Below are 6,318 nucleotides of genomic sequence, written 5' to 3'. Positions count from 1 at the left end.
GGGAGGCTCTCCTGAGTTTTTTTCGGTCTATGAGGGATCGGATTCATCAAATGCTAGTGAGCAGGAGTCAGAGGAAGAGGAGAGTACTGAGCGCACCTCTGATTCAGATACTAGTAAGGGTTCTAGTGAATTTGTGACGAAAAAGAGAAAAGGATTTGGCGGTGGCAAAAAAAGGAATGGAAGAGGATCAAGGAGTAGCATGACTAAGAAATTATCATGGGACTACGCCGCTACTTCAGAGACCTACAAGGAAAACGAGCAGGAAGGAGGGGAAAAGGAGGAGAGACAGAATACCCAAAATGTAACCCTCGAAATGTTGTTTGGGACTTTGAAACAGATGCAGAAGGAGGCAAGAATTGAGAGTAGAAGGGCAAAAAGAGACACAAAAAAACTTCAAGCGTCACTAAGGAAAGTAAGCAGAAAACAGGAAGAGGTTGAGGGGAGAGTCTCACAAGTTGAGGAAAGGACAAGCAGGGTGGAAGACGAAGTGACAGACTGGCAATCTTTTAAAGTGGATCAAGAGAAGGTGGTTGAAGATCTCCAATGGAAGCTAGAAAGCTTTGAAAATCGTCAAAGGAGAAACAATGTGAGACTTTTGGGACTGGAGGAAGGAAAGGAGGGGCAGGATCCCAGAGGTTATGTGGTTAAGATTCTGGAAGAGGCCTTTCCCGAGTCAAAATGGCATTGGGATGTTGAAGTGCAGAGAGCACATAGGTACCCATTGTTCAAGAAAAATCGGGGAGGGCAAGAGAAGGAGCTCCCAAGAGCAATGTTGGTTTTTCTAGGTAATTTTCTAGCAAGACAGGAAATAATAGATAAAGCTAGGCCGGACTCAAGAAAGACAGCTGACGGGAACACCTTTTTCTCCAGGCCAGACTTCTGCCACGTTACTGTGGAAAGAAGGTGGAAACTAAGGCAGCTGATAGGGCCTTTCCAAAAGCAAGGGGCAGAAGCGTATCTATTGTTCCCGTCAAGGCTGAAAGTAATCAGGAAAGGTTATACCAGAATGTTTACATCTGAGGTAAAAGCAGCAGAATATCTAGCAGAAATGTCGGAAGCTGGTAAAGGCAAGGAGAGTAGAACTAGATCCAGAACCCCACCAAGGTCTCCTATGAGAACTCCACCAAAGACCCCGTAAGATGGTAAGATGGTAATGCTAAAGAAAGGTATTTAGCAATGCTGGACAGAGAGGAAAACAGGATAGGAGAGAGTAGCGATTCTGCAGACTACAGGGGGCTACACATAGGCCAGGATTGGCCTATTTGCCTGTAGCAAGGGGGGGCTCCTAAGGGGTGGGGGGTAAGGGGGGGAGAGGGGAGGGTGGCGGGGGGGGGAGACAAACACACTGGTCTTGGGCACAAACATGGTGAAGGAGAAAGAGGTAAAAAAGATACACAAAAAGTTGCATGGGGTAAGATACACAAGCGAATTCAAGGAAAAAACGTAGGGGAAATTTCAAAGATAATTACTAAATCTTGCTGGTTCAGATGGAAATTTGAAATAGGAAGAACTGTGAAATATAATGACCTGTAGAATAGTCTCAATAAACATATGTGGACTTAATGAGTTAAATAAGAGGTTAAAATCTGCTTCTTTGTTAAAATCGCTAAAACCGGATCTAGTGTGCCTTCAGGAAACACACATTGAGGGTACTAAGGCCTATTTACTTGATCAACTTGGCTTCAATGTTTTAGCAAAAACCAACCAGAATACCAAGACAAAAGGGGTGGTAATTCTGGGCAAGAGACAGGACACACTAGTTAAGAGGAAGTTGGAGGATCAATGGGGAAGATGGGCTATAGCAGAACTAACGTTTAGGGGAGAAACTTTTACGCTTGTTTCAGTGTATGGGTCTACTGGAGATGATCCAGATATTTTTCAATTTTTAGATGCGGAACTTGCACAGTGGCCAGAGCCTATTATTTTATGTGGTGACCCGAATCTCCATGATGCAGATAGTAGCTTTTTAGATTCTAACAGGAAATATACGGGGAGAAAAAAGAGAACCTACAGGGCCTTAGCGGATATGGCAAGGAATAACACTCTAGAGGATCCATGGCTAAATTACCATCCGAATCTGGATGGGAGTACCTTTTTTCAGCTCCCCACCAGATTTTAGTTAGGCTGGATTATTTTCTGATCACAAGAGGTTTGGTAGATGGTGCAACGATAGTAAGAGAACCTAGGATCATTTCAGATCATAGCCCATTAGTGTTAACTGTAAATCTTGGGCAAAAGAGAAACAAGGAGCCGACACAATGGACATTTGACAGAATGCTTCTCCAGGATCAAACTTATAGGGTGAGAATGTCTGAATGGATTAAGGAATTTTGGGAAATTAATAGAGGTACCTCAACACCAGGGATTGTGTGGGATGCTTTTAAAGCCGGAATAAGAGGAATGACCCTGAGCTATGTTATTAGTGCACAAAAAAGGGAGAGGGAAAAAGCAGAGAGAGATAACGAATTAATTAGAGAGGCAGAGGAGGAACTTATGTTGGCTATAAATGCGCACTCACCAATTGAGCAGATTTTATTGAAGTTAGTCGCTCTTAAAGCAGAGGTTATGGATGGGATGGCAAAAAGGACAGTGGAGAAGTACGTGGCTAATAAAGAGAAGGCGTATGAACTCAGTGAGAGAGTTGGTCATATATTAGCGGTACGAGCTAGACAAAGAGATGGGATGGCTGACATTAAGGAGATTAAAAATAGTCAAGGAGCCAAAGTTAAGGGAGCAGAACAGATCAGAGAGGTTTTTAGGCAGTTTTATATGGCACTGTATCAATCAGATGGAGATGGAGGAGAGGAGGACATAAGGGCTTATCTCAGGGAGATAGAGCCCTCAAAGTTGGAGGAGGCAGACAGAAAAGAGCTGGAAGAGAAATTCAAGGTGGATGAACTGATTGAGGCCTTGAGCGAGCTGCCATCTGGGAAGGCCGCTGGCCCGGACCAGATCCCAGTTGAATTTTATAAAATCTTCCAATCCTCCTTGTTAGCAGATATGTATAATCTGATGTTGTTAGCACAATTGGGTGAGTCTGTTCCACACTCTTGGGGAGGCGCAGACATCATTGTTATTCCAAAAAAAGGCAAACCGACAGATGTCCCGGGCTCCTACCGACCTATTACTTTAATGAACGCCGATGTCAAGGTGTTTTCCAAAATGTTAGCAAAAAGGTTATCCAGCAAAATTGAATCGTTGGTTACTCCCTCTCAGCATGGATTTATCCCAGGTAAGGGAACAACCCACCACACTAGGTTAGTAATTACGCGTTTGATGTAGCAGATACCCTGGAAGACCCAATGGCAGCGGTGTTTCTCGACGCTGAAAAAGCATTCGATAGGGTCTCATGGAGATATTTATGGGATGTTTTGAGGTGGCACGGTATAGGACCAGGATTTATAAAGGCTTTGCAGACACTATACATAAATCCGACGGCCAAGATAAGAATCAATAGAGGTTTTTCGGCCGCAGTTAACATTCAGAGAGGCACAAGGCAGGGTTGCCCCTCTTCTCCTCTGCTTTTTGCTCTATACCTTGACCCCTATATACGAAAATTGGAAACTAATCAACAGATATCACCATTAGTGCTAAATGGTCGTAGACTTAAATCACTAGCCTATGCGGATGACGTCGCTATCTTGACTCCAGAACCCTCAGTTGCCATCAGGGCAATTGAAGCAGAAGCTGAGAGGTTTGGTCAGTTCTCTAGATATAGTTTGAACACCACTAAAACACAGATAGTTAAAAATCAATGGGTAATTTGTAATGATGATAGAGTGACGAATATGGCAACCTACCTAGGGGTACAAATGACAGCAGAAGTAAGTAAAATTGTGGAAAAAAACATGGATCCTTTGATTGTTCAAATGAAAAAAGATCTGGAAAGAATGAACAATTTACACCTGTCGCTAGTTGGATGTACAAATATCATCAAAATGATGATTTTACCCAAATTTTTGTATGTGTTCAGGGCTGTACCCTTGCTGATTGAAGCCAGCTGGTTTAATGGTATAGAGGCTATATGTAATAGGTTTATATGGGCCCAAGGTAAAACCCGGAGAGCTTATAGGTATATGACGCTTCCCAGAGAAAAAGGAGGATGGGGGGCACCAGATTTTCGTTTATATTACATGGCTACTGTGCTGCAATACATCCAAGGTCTTATTGGTGGAAACTCTGATGATGTAAGACTGCAGAAGATGTCTACAGAGGTTTATGCTGTCGCACTCTGGGTAAATGCTGAGAACTGTTTTTTAAAATGTATTGACTATAGTTACTTTAAGAGGACTAAGTTCAAAACTGTAAAAGCGGCAGTGACGATCTGGAATGCATTTTTAAAGAAAGTAAAGATTGGGAGGTATAACAGGTATGTCCTAATAATTAACAACAGGTCACTCCCTAAGGAAATCTTTGCAGATCATACTATGGCAGAGTGGGCTCTAAGGGGGGTTACGCAAATTGGAGATTTATTCTCACAGGATGGTTTTAAGCAATTTTCAGAGCTAAGAGACACATATGGTTTAGATAATAGGGGATTTTTCAAATATCTACAGGTTAGAAGTTTTCTTAACAACAAAGTCGGAGGTCCAGCAGGTTTTAATAAAATAGAAATAATGGAGAAAATAAAACTGATGGGGGATTGTTCTATCAAATCCTTTTATGCAGTATTGGTGGAAAATAAGCAGGATGATTTAGTTAAATTCAGCAAGAAATGGGAGGATAAATTGGGAGTTGATAGTAGCTTGTTTTATGATTCTTTGAATTTGGGATGCACGATACTATGTGCTGCCCCGCTGCAATCTCAGCATTATAAAACACTATTCTCTGTACTTTACTCCTGCAAAGATTGCAAAATGGGGGGGGAATCAAGGAATCAATTGTCCTAGATGTAATGAGTTGGAAGCAGATAGCGTACATATTTTTGCGTCATGCCCCCAATTACGAACATTGATTAGTGAGATTGAGGGGTTTTTGGCAAGATCATTGGGTATTGAGATATCCCTTATGCCGGCTTGGATTATGCTAGGTGTGAATAATGAAGAGCAGGTTCAATATGCTGAATTTCTGTTTGTAATAATGGCTGTCTATAGACTTACAATAGCTAGGGCTTGGCTAGATAAAAGCCCTCCGAACTTGCAAAGCTGGCTGGCAAATACCCTGTATGCATATAATATAGAGGAAAAAATTTATGCTTGAAAGGGGAGAAGTGGAAGACGATTGGGGAGAAAAATTTGGGAGCCAATATGTAAATGGAAAGAGAGGCAAAGAAGGAGTAACTAGGGGAGGGGGGCGGGAAGATGTTATCATTACTGCTTTCGGTTTTCTTCTTTTTTATTTCTTGTGTCGACTTTGGATTTTGCTTTCTTATTATAGCTGAACTGCATAATGTGTATGCTTTCTTTGTGTAGCTGTATTGTATAATCTGTATGCTAGTACTAAAGGGTGGAGTTTAAATAACGCAAAAAATACTGTAAAGGATAAAATTGTGATATATGTAATGCTCATAATGATATGTTGTAACGAAGAAAAATAAAAAAATAAAAACAGGAAAAAAAAAAAAAAGGAACACCCCCCAAACAGCCCCCCGATAACGCTAAAGTGAGCGAAATGTCTGAAAATGGAAAAACTTTTTCACCTCCGATTTTCTCCAAACCACTTTTATACGGTATTACACCTTCCCAGAAATGCCCCCAGACCCGTCAAACCGAGGTGGAAACAAGTTTAACACCCCCAAACAACCAAAAAACAAAAAAAAAGTGAGACTAAGAATAATTTAACCCTCAATCCCAAATCACTCTGTGCATGCTCTGCAGCTAGGCCCAACTCCCCTTTGCCACCATGGATTTTCTTCAAACCACTGGCAATCAAAACCATCCATACCCAGCGTTGCTCCAAGAACCCCCAACCCGCCCCTAAACACCATTAACCCCCCAAGCAGGCCCCCGAAAACACGAAAGTGAGCGAAAACTCTGAAAAGTCAAAAACTTTTTCACCATCGATTTTCTCCAAAACACTTTTATCCGGTATTAGACCTTCCAAGCAATGCCCCCAGACCGTCAACTCGGACGAAAACACATTTAACACCCCCAAACAGCCAAAAAGCAAAACCGTAAAAAGTGAGATTTAGCAATTTTCGGGCCTACCTGGAATTCAGTCCAAATGCGCTTTGCCGCTAGGCCCTAACTCCCCTTTTCCACCATGGATTTCCTGAAAAACAAATGCAATCAACATTAGACTGTGCCAGCAGTACTCCCGGACCCCAAAACCCTCCCACAAAAACCTAGAAGCCCCCCAAACAGCACCCCAAAGACAGGC

This window comes from Lissotriton vulgaris, chromosome 7 (assembly GCF_964263255.1).
Source record: "Lissotriton vulgaris chromosome 7, aLisVul1.2, whole genome shotgun sequence".
Classification (NCBI taxonomy): domain Eukaryota; kingdom Metazoa; phylum Chordata; class Amphibia; order Caudata; family Salamandridae; genus Lissotriton; species Lissotriton vulgaris.
The sequence above is the reverse complement of the archived record's forward strand: the minus strand, read 5'-3'. Positions refer to the sequence as shown.